The sequence below is a fragment of the Pseudopipra pipra genome, chromosome 6, assembly GCF_036250125.1.
Source record: "Pseudopipra pipra isolate bDixPip1 chromosome 6, bDixPip1.hap1, whole genome shotgun sequence".
NCBI classification, from domain to species: Eukaryota; Metazoa; Chordata; class Aves; order Passeriformes; family Pipridae; genus Pseudopipra; species Pseudopipra pipra.
The window spans coordinates 60,036,889-60,055,885 of NC_087554.1; the positions used below are offsets into that span (position 1 = coordinate 60,036,889).

The 18,997-nt window shown below is 40.9% G+C and overlaps 1 long non-coding RNA gene across 2 annotated transcripts; it reads left to right on the forward strand.

Moving 5' to 3' along the window:
* Positions 1-1,672: 1,672 nt before the first annotated feature.
* Positions 1,673-18,544, forward strand: LOC135416371 (uncharacterized). 2 transcript variants are annotated; one of them, XR_010431567.1, is made up of 3 exons: positions 1,673-10,684; positions 11,790-12,237; positions 15,318-18,544. It is a non-coding gene; the product is annotated as an uncharacterized LOC135416371 (long non-coding RNA). The 2 variants fall into 2 exon arrangements; XR_010431568.1 differs by having other exon boundaries at positions 12,203-12,237.
* The last annotated feature ends 453 nt before the right edge of the window (positions 18,545-18,997 follow it).

The window sequence follows — 18,997 nt, forward strand, 5'->3', positions numbered from 1 at the left end:
TAATTTGTCACCCGGGCAGCTTGGGTTTCCTCAGGTGTCTTTCCGACCCGCTGAAAGTTGGTGTGGGAGTGTTGGAGCCTTTACTTTTCATCGCCTTTTTGATCCTATTCATAATCTTCCCACATTAATAAAAGTGCAAACCCAACCACATTAGTTTTTTCTTTAATTATTGCAACATTTAACATTAAGATCCAATACGCAGCATTCTAATATGATACTAAAACATTAATCACAAATACTCAATCCACAGCATTCTGACATAAAACCAAAATACTTAACAGTTCCCTTAATCTTGGCTATTAACGACGTTCCTTTATGTCTAACTGGTTCAAGATAAGGACACTGGTTTTAGCCTCAGGTAGAACAAAATGCATTCTCAGTTTTCTTCTAGGTTAATTAAAACGTGAGCATTCTCTGGGAAATTGAAATATAAATCCCAATACTGCAATGCTACTTACTACTTCAAATTATGCCTATTAAACATTGGGAATATTTAATGGAGTCATCATGCTTAATATAATTTACATCCAATAATACTAAAATGTATAACTCGCTGTACTCATTAGAACACCAGGGCATTCATGTCTACCTTAATACCTGTTAAAAAAATCACCATATAAATTGTTATAAAAGTTATATCCATTTTAATGTGAATCCCTAATTCAATACACAGGCATGTGCTTGGCATTTTAGATAGATGAAGGATTCACTGCAATCAGGTCTTATCAGAAGCATCATGACCTTTTTGTAGGTCTGTATGTCTTTGTTCTTCAGAGATAATAAAAAGGCAGTTAGATTGGGATGTTCAGTGTAAGACCTTGGAAACACCACAAAAGGAAAATGCTCATTTGTCTCTACTGAATTTCTTTTAAATGAAGTTCAGTGATACCAATGACTCCTTTTGGAAGACAAATAAAGGTATCTGAAAAAAATGCAAGTTTTTTCAGTATTTTTGATCTAATATTTATTCACCCTGTCTTTCAAATGTATCTGTTGCTATCCTATTAAAATTATTTGTACATCTCACAGGTATTCCAAGCATTAAATAGCATCTCTGTGCGATTCCCTAAAGGCTGGTAGCAGGTATTTACTTTTTGGTTGGCAAGTTTCATCCTGTCCCAGTTTCCCAATTCAGTTACAGTTTTGTAAAGATGATGATTCCTTTCTGGAATACGTAAAGCCTAAATAACAGTTGCAGCAGGGAGAGGCAGACATTGTATTGGTTTCTTTGCCAGTTCTGTCACTTGTGCTTCAGAATTCAGAGAAAGCTTCTTCAAAACTCTTGAGAAATCATTTTCTGTGATTTCGCTCTTGCTCAAAAGAATAAATCGGAATTTCAGTCAGTGCAAACTCCAAGATATTTACTGGAGAATGGAGCACAGTAATTTATTTCTCTTAAGACTTCCAAGAATTTTCTTGGTCATAGAAAATAAGATAAAACCTGCTAAAACAGAGTAAACTCTTTTAGGTGAATTTTGCCAACCTCCAGCTGTCCTTTGCTGCTTATGACGCAATTATTTCCGGATTTGGGACTTTGTTTTTGGCTTGCTTATTTTTAGTTTGTGAAAAAGCTATTAGTCCTGACTCCCCAAATAATAATAATATGCACATTTCTATATTTTTAATGTTTACTTTGTTGAGAGTGATGAGTGCAGGTGGAAATATTTTTCTTGCTGACCTCTCTTCTCTTTAAAGGTAAACAGAAAAAATTATTTCTGTTTGGAATGCATGTTTTTGTGCAGCTATAGGGGTAAGAGAAACAGATGCTTTCTTGCTTTTATTGATTATTAAGGAAGAGAGAGCTTGTAGGAAATTATTTTTTAAAGATAATTAGTGCTAGGTAAAAAAAAAAGTTTACTTTCAAATTATATCATGGAATTGTTTATTCTCTTTTTCCTGATGCCCAAAGTTAATTATTGTTATACTGCAATCTGTAGGCTGGCATTCCCAAACAGGAGATGTCAGAGTGAAGTCTGACTCAGTGTTTTACTCAATCTATTTGTCCTGGATCCTACAGGGATGTATCTGTCTGTGTAGCTGTGGAAAGCTGCATGTGCTGGATGTATGTTATCCATGACTACTTTCCTGTGGCTCCCTTGGAAGTAATGCCTTTTGACACATGGCCTTAGGCTGGCAGAAAAACATGCAAAGGAGCTCGCTTCTTTCTGGGTGACTTTATCCCTTTAAAATAAACTTTATGGAAAGGTACTCCTTTCCTACACGTGGAAGATACCTGTGTTTTCCCAAAGGCAAAGGCTTTTGATGACTTTCAAGAAGTGACCACTAAGAGTTCAAGAGGAACATCCATGTAATGAGTTTCGTCCACTGAAGTGTCAGCTCCCATTCAGCTGCCCTCCCTGTCTGGCAGCTAAGCATATGCTTCAAGTCATTTCAGACTTGCTATCTAGCTATTTTTTTCAATATTAAAACATGAATGTGTTTCTTATAAATTTAATTTTGTGTATAACGTGGTTTGGATTTTATGAGAACTGTATTCTTCCCGGGGAAGGATAAAGCAGTCTGAGTTTGCAGATTTCCTTTCAGTTTGTGTAGGATATTCTTAAAATCAGGATCTGGGAGTGGAATTCTTTTTGTTGTTTAACACGGCAAGGTTTTCCTTTTTTTCCCCTCTTTGCATCTAGTGCCGAAAACATCTCGATTCTGGAAGCAATCTAGTTAAATATTTTATGTTTTGGGAAAGACTCGCTTCCCGTGGAAGTCTCTTTCAATTGCTGTGTTTTGAGAATCTGTCACTGATCTGAGGAGAAAGGGACAGAGAGAGAATTACAAATTGCAGATTTGTGGTACTGCTGGAATCGTAAGTGACAGCCCAGGATTGACTATGGGATATTCTGCATCTTTAGTTTGACAGGGTGCAACAGTCCTGTGGCCATGCAGCCTTCACAGTTGTCATTTACACCACAGTCCGTGGCCACACGGATGTTGTGGTTATAAACGGAGACAGATCGTGTGTGAGACACTCCGCCCCAGCGACACACGACCCTTTACTGCTGGAGCTCCAGGACAGTTTGTAGCTTCCATTGCAGTAGGAATGTTTGTATCACCTATGAGGCAGCGTGTCCTGTGTCCTTGAGCACTTCACCCAATTAAAAATGGTCATACACACACGTGCTACTTGTTAAAGACCAGGTTTGGGTCACCACCGTAAGGCATCCAACTTCACAACAACTTAAAAATATTCTTGACCAAGAAAATTCAGAGATCTCAGTAAGACATTTGGGCTTTGTGCAGTGTTGGGAATGGAGTGAAGGAGGTGTCTCTGGAGGGAGCTGGATGCCCACTGAGTGGAGAGCTGCCATGTGGGTCACTAGGGAACATCTCTGCAGGAACAGGTCTGAGCTGCTGTCTTTGTGCAGCTGGTTTGTGATGGTGCATAAAGTGCCTTGATCCACTCAGAGCAGGGATGCCCCTGGTAGGGCTGGTACCTGCTTAACAAATATTAAAAAGCAGTGGTGTGGTGCCAGGAACTGCTTTGTGTGAGGGGGGCTGCTGTCTGCCCACCCCAAGAGGAAGGAGGCCAAGGACCTTCTTAGCTCACTGTGCTGTTCCTGAAAGATGTCCTAACCATGAAGCTACAGATGAGACTATGGAAGAGCCATTATCTCCTATTCTAGTCAATCAAACTAGAGAAGGAGTCTGATCCCATCAACCAAGGACAAGCATTTCCCTTGTGTGCCTGACTTAAAGTATTAATTAGTCCTTACCTGTTGCTTCTAATTATGTCTTCAAGAAAGCAGGGCAGCAAGGGAAGATCTCAGTGTGAGGATTCTCAGGTGAAATTCCCACAATATCAAGGAGTTCAGCCCTGATGCCTTGGCATACACCAGGATCATCTCTTGTCCCTACGGCATTACAGACTCTTAGGATCCACATGGAGAAAGGATTCACTGCCAACCATCCCAGTACTTCCCAGGAGCAGAACTGGCCCTTCACAGTTCTCTCAGGTGGCGGTATTGTACAGTATGCTTAGACAGGAGAGCAACATTTTGGGTGAACTGGTTGCTCTTGAGAAGAGCTCAGCCTCTGATAAAGGCTATCCAGGTCTGTCCTAAGTAGTAAAACAATATACAGAGAGACAAGTGGTAAAGTCCTGTGCCGTGCTGGTGCTTAGCACACTGCAATACTGTTAATTAAGCTTCGTTAGTTTGATGTCCAGTTTTTCTGACATGGGGTTTTGATCTAATCTTGCAGAATTCTAAAACTCTGCCTTTTTTCTTTTTTATGTACAAGTACATCTAGAAAAGATTTTCATAATTTCTTTGTGTCCAGCTTCTCTAATAAGGTTGGACAGATTCTCACAGTTTCTGTTGCTAATATGATTCCTGGCAAATAGAGCAGAAGGTTCAGGAGAACAAAAGAAGTGATCTAATTTTAGTAATGGTACAGACTGAGTCTGTCATTTTTCTCTCTCTTTTATCCTCCTACCCTTTCTGAATGTCAGAACCTCTTCCAGCACTGCCTCTTTTCAGTTTGAATTGAATTCTTGTTCCTCGTCAAGGACTGGGCATGATGAGTTTTAAGATACTCCTCTGAACAGACACTGAATATTTGAGAGGTTGATCAGTGAAATCCTGACTTGTCACAGGTAATTTGCTGAGAACAAACCACTTCCAGTGAAGCTTTTTGCAGATTAGAAACCCTTATATCTGAAATTTCACTTAACATGTATGTCATATTTCTATTCTCCACTTCAAAACTTAAATTGGAGTTTGAGTCTATTACAACGTAAAGACAATAAAGGAATTTAATTTCTGTGCAAGTAGGTCTGCTCAGTTTGTGAGGTGCTCAGACCTCAATCCACTGAAGGTCTTTAAGCCTGTGCCTAATTCAAGTCTGAGAATTTCTACAGAGAAGCCTTAACAAAAAACATATTCTTTCAAAGGCAATGGAAATACTAACATGTTTTAAATTAAATATATGCTTACAAACTTTGCTAGGTTTGCATCTCGGTGGATTGTTCTAGTGAACAACAATTATAGTTGTGTTAGTCAGCCTTTATTCTTGTGCTTCTGTTTTGGATGTGAGAAATAAACAGGCTGTGTTTGCAATTTTTGGGGGATGGCAATTATAGACATCTGATGTGCAGAACTGGACAAGAAAGCAAAGAGTAAAGAATAACATGGTTTGAAGTGAAAATTGCTTGAGCAGCAAGAAAATGCAGAGGACGTGCTTTGTTGGATGTTTATCGTGTGCACTACAAAAACACCACCGTGGTTAGAAATAAATTATAGTTCAACATTTAGAGACATAGTATATTACAAAATGAAAAATAAAGCCAGCCTTAAAATTAATTTTGTTCCTGAACAAGTCCACTTAACTAACCATGGCAAACATGATTAAAAATGTGCAATCATTTTTCAAAACAAATAATGCCTTAGTATCTATCTCCAGTTTGTTTCATTTCACGTCATCATTATAGAAGGGGGCAGACAAGCATTGCAATTGAATCTATGGAACCTACAGCCAATATGATGATTGATGTAACAGACCACACTATTAGACCTAAAATTGGACTTTGGAATACACTCCACGTACTTTAGAATAGTATTTTCATCTGTCTTTGCAGATGAAATAATTAGGTAGACCTCCTCCCCTAACTTACATGATGGATTTAAAAGCTAGGCTGAACGATTTTGAGATGTGAAGAGTTTTGCTTCTCAGCTCTGTGTCTTTAGGAATTATATTTAGATTGCTTTTTCTGAAATCATTAGGCCTGAAAAAAAATAGAAGCTTAAATGTATTCCAGGAACTGCAGCTTTAAAAAGCCCTCTGCCAAACAAGTAAAGCTGGCAACAGAATCTCCCTTATTGTGACCAAACAGCTCATCATTTAACCAGGAAATGGAAGGGAGGGACCGTTCTTTCTCCATTCCTGTTTTCCATCTGTGAAGAGGTTTGGATGGTTCCACCCTGACGGTGGTGGGAATGGCTGCACCACAGTGTGGATGTCCCCAGGACGCTGTCCCCCACGCCCATGGCACCACGTGGTGCTAACAAGAGCCAACTCTTCATCCTCTCCCTCTCCTGCCACAGCAAATATACGTGTGACTGCCAGCCCACCCCTTCTAGAACTGTTCAGTCTTGCTTATCCCTCTTCCTGCTCTGGTGCCTGGCCATTGCTCCCACTCCACCGACAGTCACAGAATAGCAGGATATTTCTGCTGAAATGAATGGTCATGAAATGCTTCTCATCCAGGGGCTGGGTGGAAGACTAGAAATGAACAGGAGGGTCTGGGGGCTGCTGGCACTTTTCCCCAGAGTACAAGAAGGCCAGCTCTGCCAGGTGTCTCTGTTGGGTGCTCTGGAACCATCTCCGTAGTTCTTTCCTGTGTCTGGCACTTGTTTGCCACGGGGTGATTTTCTGGCTGGGCTGAGGCATCTGTACCCCTTTTGGTGCAGGAGAGCTGGTGGCATGGGCTCAATCCCCATTTCAGCCTCTCCCATTGCTATCCCATGCAGCTCTTATCAGGGAGCTGATACTGTGACTCACAATGTCGATGTTCAGGAGACACATCAAGAAATCTGGCATACAGCCCACGGCTACAGCTCGGATTCTGCAACAATAATGTTTATGTTGGCAGGCCATGGAACAGAAACTTGCGTTCTCTCCAGCTGACTGGTGTGATTCTAGCAATTAATTCAGCTTTTCCAGGCGCAAAAGTTTGTTTATACAGCTTGTGGCTCTTCCTATTTCAAAACACATCAATAACTTGGGAAAAAAAACTGGCTAGGCAGTCACAGAATCACAGAACTCTTGAGGCTGGAAGGGACCTTCGAAGGTTGTCTAGTCCAAGTACTGCTCAGAGCAGAGTCAACTACAGCAGGTTTCTCAGGGCTGTGTCCAGTCAGATTTTGAGTATCATCAAGGAGGGAGACTCCACAGCCTCTCTGGGCAACCTTTTCCAGTGTTTGACTTCCCTCTCAGGATAAACTTCTCATATTTAAATGGAGTTTCCTCTATTGCAATGGGTGTCCATTGCATTTCCATTGTCCTCTCACTGGGCACCACAGAGGAGAGTTTGTCTCTTCTTGCTCCTTCACATCATGTGTTTATATACATCGATATGATTCTCTTGTCTTTCTCCAGACCAAGCAGTCCCAGCTCCTTCAGTCTCTCCTTATATAACAGATTCTCCAGTCCCTTAACCATCATCATGGCCCTTTGCTGGACTCATTCCAGTATGTCTATGTATCTTTTGTACTGGAAAGCTCAGGACTGGACCCAGCTCTGGAGATGTGACCCCCACTAGTGTTGGGGAGAGGAGAAGGATCACTTCCCTTGACCTGCTGTAGGTATTTTTCCTAATGCTGCCTTGGAGGCTGTTGTCCCTCTTTTCTGCCAGGTCACATTGCTGGCTCGTGGGCAGCTTGTTGAACACCAGGATCCCCAGAGCCTTCTTTGCAAAGCTCCTTTTCAACTAGTTGGCCTCATCCTCTACTGGTACTTGGGGTTATTAATCTCTGTGTGCAGGACTTTGCAATTCTCTGAGTTGCCCTTGATGAGATTGCTGTTTGCCATTTGGAAATCTTTATAAAGAACTACTTGGGACAGAGGTGGAGGGATGGAGGTTGAAGTATCTGAGGTCCCCATAAAATGCACACATCATTAGTTGTCTAGTTTTTTAACTTCATGACCCTCACATCTGTAAGACCATATCATCATCCAGAGCTCTGGAGGATGTCAGAAATCTGAAACGAGGACAAAAGCAATACATACAAGTATTACCTGTGTAAATCTATACAGAAATGAGCAACTGCAGTTATTTAATTCTCTGTGTTGTAACTTGAGTCTTAAAATGTGGTATTTATAGCACTTCTGTTTCAATCACAGTAATTCTGCCCCAAAAGAAACATGTGTGAATGGAATCCTCGTGGTTATGAATGAACCACTTATTTTCTCTTTATTTATATGACTGAAATCCACGGTTTCCTCTGTATCCTGATTTTTTTCTGCATGGTTGTTCTTTCCAACAACAAGGCCTCACTGCCTCTGCCCTCAGCTCCCCAATGGTGAGAAGTAGTGTCCATGTGGTGCCCTGAGTACAAAGGATACAGCAAAATCCTGGCTGTGAAATCTCACCAACTGGAATCGCCATCAGATTGCCAAATGTCCTAAATATGTCCAATTTTTTTCTTTGTCTTTATCCTGTTGCATGTTATTTTGGGGATAGAAGGGGCCTGGAGCCTAATGGAGCTGTCTGAGAACTCCTATTTTTTTCCTTTACTTTTGCCATTCTCACGGGACAGTCATTGATTCACGACAGGGATTTACACCCAAGTGTGAAATTTGTTACTTTGGGCTTTACCTTGAATCCAAACTTTCCAGTCTATATTGGATGTCTCAGACAATGAACTAAGGACATTAAGAGAACAATCCTGGTTTCTTGGAAGTGAGTAAGGAAAATGCCTTTGTGTTGGAGGCAGCCTTTATTTTCAAATGTTTGGAGATAGGAGAATCCAGGCTTGTTCTTTCATCCACACGGAGAAATTTAAGCACATGCAAAACCTTCTAGCTACCTTTCTTTACCCAGACTCACAGAGTAATTAACCCAGTTTACTTACTTTATTTAATTTACTTCCTTTGGTTTGAAATTTCTTTGTTTTCTTTCAGGTTTTATGCTGCAAATTCATCAATAGCACCAAAAATTTGATTTGTCCAGAGGGTGTACAACTAGAATAACTTTATAAAGAGATGTAGCAAAGAAAAAGTAGAAATGTTGCTGAAATTCATTTAGGGTATTTACAATATGCTCACTCCTAACTTCACTGTTGAAGCAAATCAGGGCAGAAAGTCTTCATGGTATGGTAGTATGACTCACTTTGGGTTCATGGAGATCTGGGCTGCAGATTTGAACCCCTCAGCTCCATTCCTTGTGTGTCTGGACACAGCCCAGCCTTGCCTGGGGCTGCCTTTCTGTCTTTATTCCCTGCAAGTTCCTGCACCTCCCCATCGGGACATTTTGATTTGGAGGATGGAAGAATGCCCTTGAGTTTAAGATGCTGGATTGAGACGCGCCCAGGCTAAAAAAGTCAAAAATTCCTTTCTTTAAACATATGTGGTTTCATGTGACCTTCAGTGAATCTGCCAAAACTTCAGCTTTCCCCCTGCAAATTAGGTACTGTCCAGCTGAGTTGGTTGGATACCAGGTGGTAGGAAGGAAAACACAAAATTATTTATAAAAAAAACCCAAATCCTGCTTCACAGACAGAGCTCATCTCTTGTAAGTGGGTCAGAGTCGTTGCAGAAAGAGTTGCCGCAATCACACGGTGTGTTTGAAAGGTCTTGTTAATGTTCAACACTTTTCCCCCTTTTAAAGCTTCCATTTTGAAGTCAGATGATTCTTAATACGTTTTTCTTTTTTCCCATTTGCAGTTAACACACTGACCCGGCATCTTGGCAGCAGCACTGGGAAGCTGCGTTGGTGAATCCAGGTCCTCCGGTTTTCTTTCCTTCCTTCCTCCCTTCCTTCTGAAGGAAGCCCCCATGAACGGGTCCCTGGGATTAAGGGGGAAGCGGAGGTTTTAATGAAGCAGGGGTGAAGGGAGGTAAGGGAAGATCCTGTTGCTTATGTGATTATTGCTAATTACTGTAATTGAACATCCTCATGACAGGAATATTTGGTGCCTGAGGTAAAGCTTGTTTGCTTCCATTCCTTTTTTCAACTGTCTCGTGGTGCCCTCTCGAGGTAGGAGAGCAGCCCCTTTTATTCCCTGTTTTACAGCAGCTGGAACACAAGCTGGAAGCACAGACCTCGGTGAAGAAGCTGAGAAATTGCTATTTGCTTTGAAAAAAAAATTAAATTTGCTAAAAATCCTTGCAAAATAAGTGGGATTTTTTTGATTCCCATTTAAAAAAGCACACCAGTCTTTTTGTTTCCATCTTTTCAGTGAGATCAAGCACTCAAAAGGACGCAAAAAGCACAGGGGATGCTTCTTCACAGTGCCCTGAGGCCACAAAGGTGCATTTCCTTGGAGCATGAACAAGGTTAAAGGCTGTTTCCATGAAGGAAGGGAGCACATTTCCCACAACATGCTCTTGTGCCCTTGAAGCAAAGCACAAAATGCATCAGGAAATGCTGACGTGTTTGGATATTAAAGTGGATTAGGAAACCTTGACACATGAGAAAGGCTGACCTTAGGGCTCGAGTCAAACAGAGGGTATTGTGCTTGTGAGGGAGGTCTGAATGCCTTGGATGTCATCACCACCTCACTGTGAAGGACTGCAAACTGCAAGATTCTCTGTAAAAGTGACTGTTAGATGCTCAGTCTTGAAATATCTCTTGCCAGGTGACAGCAGATTATCCTTCCAAAAATGCCTCATCTTAAATCCAGCAAGGAGCAAGGACTGGCAATATAGTGGGCCCTCAAGAGGCAGTGAATTAATCAGTTTGGGTTTGGACTGGGATAGGGTTGATGCTCAGAGTCTGGGGCAAGGACATCCAGTTTTAGAGAAGAGCACGCTATGGGTACACGGTGATTTATTTAAAAATACAGATTTTAAAAAAAAATCTCTGTTTCTCATAGATAACTTTTGAAGGGGATAGATGTAAGCAAATGCTGAACAACATGCCGATTCTGAAGGCACAAATCCCCTCCACAGAACTGCAAATTGAAGACTCAAGGCTCCTGTTTTGTTGAAGAGAGACTTTTGAGCCCAACAAGGGGTAAGATGTTAATAAAACCTTTGTTCACTGTTACAAAAGGGAACAGCTAAGTGTGGGTTGGGGTTTCTGCCAAGTTAACCCTGACTTCTTCCCATTGCCACCAATACTGCTAAGAAACACCTTAACATGTTATTTAAGACAAAGAACAAAAACCAGTTAATACTTTTCATTTTGAATGCTGTATTTAAAGCAAAAGCTTTCATTTTAAACACATCTTTATTCGCTTTCCTTGTTGCTAGACTAGGGGCTTTAAAGAAAATTCACATTTTATGTGGCATTAACTTTCTTTTTGTGGGGAAAAAACAAAGTTAGCTTAAGTGATCTGAAACTGGCACTGTCTTTAATACTAATGGAGTTTTATTTTCTTTAAGGTGAAAGTGCAGGTGTTCTGAGTCTCCCCAAACACGTGCTAACCAGGTTTATTTTATTATTTCCTCCCCTGTGGTCTGCTGGGCTTTGCCCATCTGTAGTTGTTGTCAGCTCCTTCAGAGCCACGATCGGACAGAATTGCTGTGGTAGTTGGAATAATAATAACAAAAAGCCATGGAAAAATAAGGCGACATTGAATCACCATTTCCACTTTTTAATTCTCCAGCAAAGAAGGACAAAAAGGAGATGGCTTCTGTCTGCAATGTTGCCTTTCATTTGCAACTGTGCTGTTATGGGATCAGAGGCTACTTAATACATGGTTTTGAAAACCCTTTGGATTAGTATGAGGTGGTAGGAGTTGCTGGATAAGATGCATCTCCATGAGATGCTGACGGTGGTGTGATGACATTGTAGTATTATCTGAGAGCAAGGGAAGAAGTGAAGGAGGGAGGTGGCAGGTGTGCCTGGGTACTCTCTGGTCAGGATTTGAGCATCAGGGTCACAGAGGTCCTGTGGTGTCATGTTTAAAAGCAGGCTGGCAGAATATGTTGGGATGACAGCCACATTTCCTCCAGCCCTCATACCCTCCTCTGCTCTCCTTTGTGCCACCCCCTCATCTAAGGAAAGGTGGCATCTTTATTCTGGTAGAATTAACTAATCAAAGTATGCTGTTGGTGATTTCAATTATAAATGTTTCCTCCCATTCTTAAAATGTTTTCACTTGTTTTCTTGGCAGGACCTTGAGGAGCTCTCCTGAGAGTCCCTTTCACATAGATATGCACAGAATGAATAGTTTATCTCCAGCTCCTGCTGACTTTCATGAATAATTTGATGTAAAAAGCTAAGTTGCATTTCTGCTGTGTCGGTTAACTTGGAAGTACCAGCTTCTAATATTCCAGCCACAGACTGAAACAGACTTTCCAGTTTTAGAGGCCAAAGTGGCCTCTCTGGCTTCCACTCACTGTGAATACCTTACCTTTTTTCCTCCTTTAACTACCTGGCTGCTTCAGGCTCCCCAGAACATGAAAGAGGCTCTAGAGCTTCCAGCTGACAGAACATCTCTTGTGAATGAAAGCTCTTTACTTAAACACAGAAGATTTGGTGGGACATACAACTGTGATTTTTACTGTTTCTCGTTTTCATTCCCAGGTGTACGCCAGAAAATCCTGTGGTCAGCCCTGAAGGTAAGCAGCTCATTTTACAGAGTGTATTCATCTGCCCACTCTCATTGAAGGCAAACAGAATTGCTTATCTGAGTAATGTCACACGTGTGCCTAAATGATTGCAAGAGACTGAAAGGAGCTGGGAGTAGAAATAATAGCACTACTTCATCTCTCACAGAGCGGAGCCAACAAAATAATGAAGCCGTGTGAATAAAGAACCAACATAATAATCAAGGTCTAACCATTTTGGGAAAATTAGCACTTCTTCCATAACAGTAACAGGCTGCTGGGAAAATGGTACAAAGTATTAACTGTCAGGTTAAGCACACCTTAATCAACATGTGCCAAGTCCCACTGATGTGTCCTCAAACCTGTTACTTAAGTACTTGTTAAGGCCAATTAAATAAACAAAATTTTAAAGCCTAATAGCATAAACCACACAAATAACATAAAAGAGGCATAATGGTTGAATGGGTGGGCGTTTAGCCCTTCTTGATTTAAAACAGTGAAGTGAAAAATGTTGGAGCCCTTGAAGGTGATTTTGAAGATGAGGAAGTGACTGTGCTACACAAACAGCAATCAGAGACAATTAAGAGAACTGGGACAAGGGCCTCATTCTCCCAGCAGACTGCATGGGAAATTGCACTTTACATTTCAGTCTCATTGCATTTTCAAATAAGGCCCCCAGCTATGTCATTTTTTCAAGTCCAACTCAAATCAAAAGATATTGCTTAAAATCTTCCTATTACTCCAGAAGTGAAAGGAATGATTGTCTATGCTGATGAGCCTGGAAGATTGTCTTGGAAAGAATTTGACAGTTTTGTCTCCGGGTCCCATTATAACGTTATTACTGCCCCTGAAGGAGACTGACAGAGCCTGAATGCCGGCGTGAGGACGAGGGTGGTTGAGGATGGCTCTGTGCCGCTGCAGATTTTGTGTTGTTTCTCTACAGAAACAGCAGAGAAACTGTGAGCTACGCTGTGCATGTGTTTTCTCTTAAAGCTTAATCTGATGAAGAGTCTCAGCGAGACCCTGTGCTAACAAAAGAACAGAGCATACAAGCAAGCTAAAAATAAAAACAAAGACATAAAAATGGAAAGAATGAAAATAGGGAAATTTGGAAATAGTTATCCAGGTCTAATTATACCCCGTCCCTCTGCAGAAAGCACAGCTCACCAGTGATACTTTTTAAAGAACTTTCTGTTAGGCTCGGGAAGGTTTCAGTACATGACTCAGAAATTTCCTGAAGTGCTGAAGTGGTTTCACTTTTGTAGCCTTCTTCCCACAGACAGGAGTACAGTGAGCTTGCAGAGCTCTTGTAGCTGGTTTGGTTTGCCAGAGTAAGTAATGGTGCCTGGGAATGAGCCCTGCCCTTATCTCTGGCTCCTGCCAGGATAGAGAACACTGGCCCAGCTGCTGCTGTTCCCCAGCACAGGTTGGAGTGCAGAGGGACACAGGGGGACCCTGCACTCCATCTGACTGCCCGTGTGGTGCCCAACAAACCTTCCCTGAACCAGCCCTGGCTCCTCTGCTCGGTGTCATGAAAGCTGTAAGATGGGGGGGCTGTGGTACATCCACAGAAGTGATGCAAGCCTTCCCTGACAGCAATTTTCCCATGGAATTGTCTTATCTTACTGTTTTCTTTCCATGGGGCACTTTTTCCTTTTAAAGATTTTTATTTTAATGAAAAAGGCTCTGAATGTAAATGTTCAATTATAATGCTAATTGATAGAAAGTTAGTGTAAGATCTCTCCACTCAGATACAATTAACTCTGCATAAACCAGGTCGTCATAGCAAACAAGGACCTAAATCAATTATTTTCAGATTAAAGATTTAAACTTCTATGTTTCACTGTATAACAATTGTCTGAGAGATAAATTATGGTTACAGTGACAATCTGGTACATGCTCTCCTTAACCCAAGTCATAAAATGCTCAGATCTCAGACAAAAAAAGCAGTGCCTTTTTGCTTTGTGAGGGTTGCAGAGCAAATATGCCCACTGAAATTAAGAGGAATTTGTAAAGAAAACAAGCTGCTTCTGAGCCAGGGATTTTAGAAGTTATTTATAAATTGTGATGGTCCCAACAAGAAGCCTTTTGCAACTCCAACAAGATCATTCACGTATTGAACTATACAGAAGAAAGAAAAATACTGCAAAACCACTCACTGCACTCAGAACCTTAACCCGGTTCCCAGAACCACAATGGATAATGTCTCTATTAGAAATTAATTTATTTTGCTGGGACTTCCTTGGAGCGTGGTACTACTCAACTAATGACTGCAAATTTGGGTCCTAACCTGCTTGATTTAAAACAGCTTCAGCAAAATTACCCTTAGGGGCAAATTCTTGTCGCAATAAGACTGATGGGAGTTTTGTGACTGAGTTTTGATATTATATAACAATTGAATTTTCTTACGTGTCTGTGTACCTCAAATACGTAACTCCTAAATGTAAGAAACACATTTATATATGTAAAAATGATGCATATAAAAATGCAGGGTCTATTATTTTATATTCACTAGTAGCTCTATGGCTCTGCATCCACATCTCTCTGCCGTTTTCTGAAACAGAGCAGAAAGGCCAACGGGAGCGAAATACCAACCTGAGATAGCAGTCTAGCAAGGAAGGCAGTGCTGTCACTGCAGAGGGACTTTGAGCACAAGAAGTGACACTTGCAGTTACTGAGGCTGTCAGTCCAAATCCGTGTTGCTTTGGTACCCTGGATAAAGATCGGGCCAACTTAAGAGCTGGCGACACGCCACGCAGACAGATGGACAGATGGGTGAGCAACACAGAGACCGTGCTGGAGCATCAAGTGTGGGTTCTGAAGGCAGCATTCCTAGCTGGGAGACTCCAAACAGCTGGCCAGCCTGAATTTTTTAAAAACAATTTATGTTTTAGGAAATGCCGCAGTTTGTTTGGTTCTGGTAACGTACTGAAAAAACCAGTGATGGGAAGGGGGTATTGTTATTTATTCTTGGTAAATATGGCTTGAGCTGCACAAAAGGAAGGAAGTGAGGAAGGGGCATTCCCTCTGAGCTCTGGAGAGAGTGAGGATGAGAAATGATGATAGAATTTCCCTGTGTTTTTCTGTGTCAGGGCAAAACAGATCTCTGCTGAGCAGAGCAGCAGAGGGAGTGTCAAAGCTGCGTGTTGGAGATGGGGAAGAAAAATCTCACCTTGGATTCAGGAGCTGGAATTCATCCTAAACTCACACTTCAGCCTTCTTCTCCCAGGAGGATCAGCATCGGGGTAGAGGCGCTATGGGACAACTCCTTTCCTGGGACAAGGGTAGACACAGGAGAACCTGAACTTTTATTACAAGCTGGAAAACTGAAACCCAAATGTGGAAATCTGATACCAGTGCATTTCTTTTTTTTTTTTTTTTAATAAAATAGTTTAAATGAGCTTATCTGAATTTAAATATCTAGATTTAAGCAGTTTATTTCCTTGCACAACAAACTAAACAGATGATTCAAGTGCATGTAAAAATTCAGCTGCTCTGTTGGAATTTGGATGGTTTGTCCTCACATGCATCAGCATCCCTTTGACTTATAATATTTCTTGCCTTCTGTTTGCAAAATGAGTAGAGTTTTCCCAGGCAGATACTTTGTCTGGACTGCACCATATTCGGTCTTCGAATAATCAGTTCAAACTGCAAGTCAAACACCTCTTCTACTCCATTCTCTGTAATTGATTCATTATTTCTTTCAAATTCCTTGGCTGCCTCATGTCTTTTTGCCAGTGCATATTGAGCAATCAGGTCATTCCAGGTTGCTTTTGTTTGTGTTACTCCTATGAATTCAGTTTATATTTAACCCTGGGAATAACAGACATAAAAAGCCAACACGAAAAAAAGAAGGGAGGATGCATCTGGTGCAGTCAATATCATGTCCAGTCACAGAGTTAGGAGGGGACAGGATGATTGAAGGGAATGATAAAGGGCACAAGCTTCTAGTTTTTGGAATTGGTTTAGGTTTGATAAATCAGAAAACTGTTACCAAGTAAGAGCACTGAAGGGACAATGTTTCTAGTGCCATCTCAGGTCAAGACTTCAGGATATTCTTCCGTATTCCCTGGGCCCTACAGTTCCCACATAAAGGCAAGATGAGGGTCATGTTGTATTCAGCATGTTTGGATCATCAGAGGCCCAAGGCCACAGCACCCAGTATAGTCATTATCTAACTGTTGGCCCTATCTTGGCTTACAAAGATCAAGCACAGAACATTGTTCACCACCAGCAGAGAGGACAAAGCCACCACCATGACCCCAGCCCTAAGTCAGTGATGGTACAAAGGGGTGAACTGAGATTTAAGTCTGCCTTGGCTTTTTTAAGGTCACTGATTCCCTTTAAAGAAACAAAACAACACAGAGACTTGTGTGTGCACAAACACACACACACACAATAATTAAAAGAATTAACATGGGAATTAGTTTGTGTTGCAAACCAAGGCTGTTGTTAGGTGGAAATTTGCCATATGCTCTCCAACACTAGACACAAAGAAGGACCATTTTACCACTTAAACCTCCGTTTTGCTGTAGGATTGGAAAGCCCAGTGCTGTCGATTGGCTCCTTTAATTTAAAGCAAATTAATTGTGGGAGCCGGATATCAAGATTACTCAGAAGTTCTTGGAAGCTCTTTCTTTCGGGCTGCTGAGCTTTTATTTTGAGGAGAAGGTAACACAAATAATAAAATACAGAGATGCATGGGCTTAGTGTAAAGAAGACTTGGAGGTTTATATGTCTTCCTTCTTTTTTTTTTTTAAACAGTCCAATTATGTACCACGTAGCAGCAACTGGGCTAACACCAGCCATATGATGGAATAGCTTGTAATCCGGTTGTGTCTAACTCCATGAGACAGACTCCAAGTAGATGAGTTTTAAATCTCCTTAGAATTAAGAAGGGTTTGGCAACCAAATTAATTGTTTTGGAAAAATCCCGCTTTATGGATCATGAAGAGGATAAAAAGGGAAAAAACATGTCATCTGTAGTGGTTAGTCAGATGTTCTTTTGGAGTTACAACGATTTCCTCTCTAATTCCTCTCCTTGTTGACATTCCCGTTAAAAGAATAATGAGTACGATGTTCGTTGCCTCAGCGCTGCTCATCCCTGTGTACATTACGAAATCTTTGCATTAAGCCACCCAAATGGATTGGATCCTACGGCGAGGCAGACACTGAAAACAACTGCACTCAGCTGTGAGATGCATAAAAGCCACGTATAACCCGATACGCTGTGCTACAAGGGGCGATAATCGCCGGGACCCTGTACGGGAGTTTGTTTGAAAGCAGTGGTGGGGCCCAGACAGAGTGCATCACTCTGGTTTAGCAGGGCTGAATTATTTCAGCCTCTGGATTTTTAATATTTATGTAGTTACCCTTTTACCGGTGCGGTTGTGATGCTTTGGAGAAAATATGTTCTATGTATTATTAATGGCATGTTTAAATAATGAGAGACAATTAAATGATCGCTGGGTGATAGTTTCCCAGGTGTATTTCTGTTTTATGTGTTTTGTAGATCTGTACTGTATTCTCACAGAGGCTACGTTACTTAATTACCCCGTGCTTTTACAGAATTTTGGTAAAAATAAGTGTGCAAAAAAAGATATTATTATTTTACAGGTGTCATAAAAGCAGCTTCATTAGGGAGCCTGGTACTAATAGTCCTTTAATACAGAAAGCCAGAAGATGGTTCTTCACATGGTACATTAAACAGTGAAATATGCCAATTTTGACTTGATTTCTAACGTTGCTAAACTACCCCACATTCATTTGCTTCAGCTTTAAGCCCTTTCATTCTCATATTCTCCAGCCCTGCTAACAGAATTGCAGCTTGCTTTTCACCTATCTCCTAACAGTTTAACATGGATGTCTGGGTCCAGCCCATTGTTCCAATTGTATATAGTTTAAAAAGCTCTGCAGTATTTTACTCTTTCCATTATATCTTGGCTTCCCCGAGCGCTCTGCTTGCTGCATTTTGCTTGTACTGGCTCTGTTTTCTAAACCCATTTATGGCTTTTTCTTCTGTACACACTTGTTCATTGGGGAGCTTAAATTGACTTCTCTCCATTCTGTTTCCTTAACTAAAAACGCACCATTAAGGTTGATTGAAGTCTTTTGAAAACACTTCATAAAAAATGAAAGGCCATAAGAAATTAGGCTACCAGTGTTTGCAAATACCTGTTTTCAGCCAAATTGATGGGAGGGAATAAGAATTGAAATTTAAAAATGCTACTGATATGTATTTTGTTGCGAGTTGTTTTTATAAGAATAGAAAAAGCGTGTGTAAAACATTTTGAGGAATAAAATGTTGAGACGTTAACAAGATGTGCTGTGCAGTGGCTTGTTGTTGCAGAAAGCCTTTTCTCCAAAAAAAACCATCAGGCACAGTTCTGAAGAGAGAAAATTGCAGAATGAACAGAAGTATCTGGATCAGTTATTTTTCATGATTTTCTGTTGTAAAAAATATTTTTTACTCTCAATTATTTCTCTTCAAAGAATACTGTAAAGTCTTTCTTTAAGAGTAACATTTGAACCATGGAATAGCATATTCATCAGGAATAGGAGGAGTTCGTAATACATTGCTCTACAAATTGGAAAAAAAAAGCTTAATTAAGTCGGTGAAACTTTGAGTGCCTTTCAGAACAAAAACATCTGTGCAGTGGTCAAGGATATAAAGTATGTTTTGCATTATGTACACATATCCTTAATGAACAAAGCAGCCTCATTTCACGAATCCCCCACCAGGACTCAGGGAAGTCATTCTGAACACTGGGCT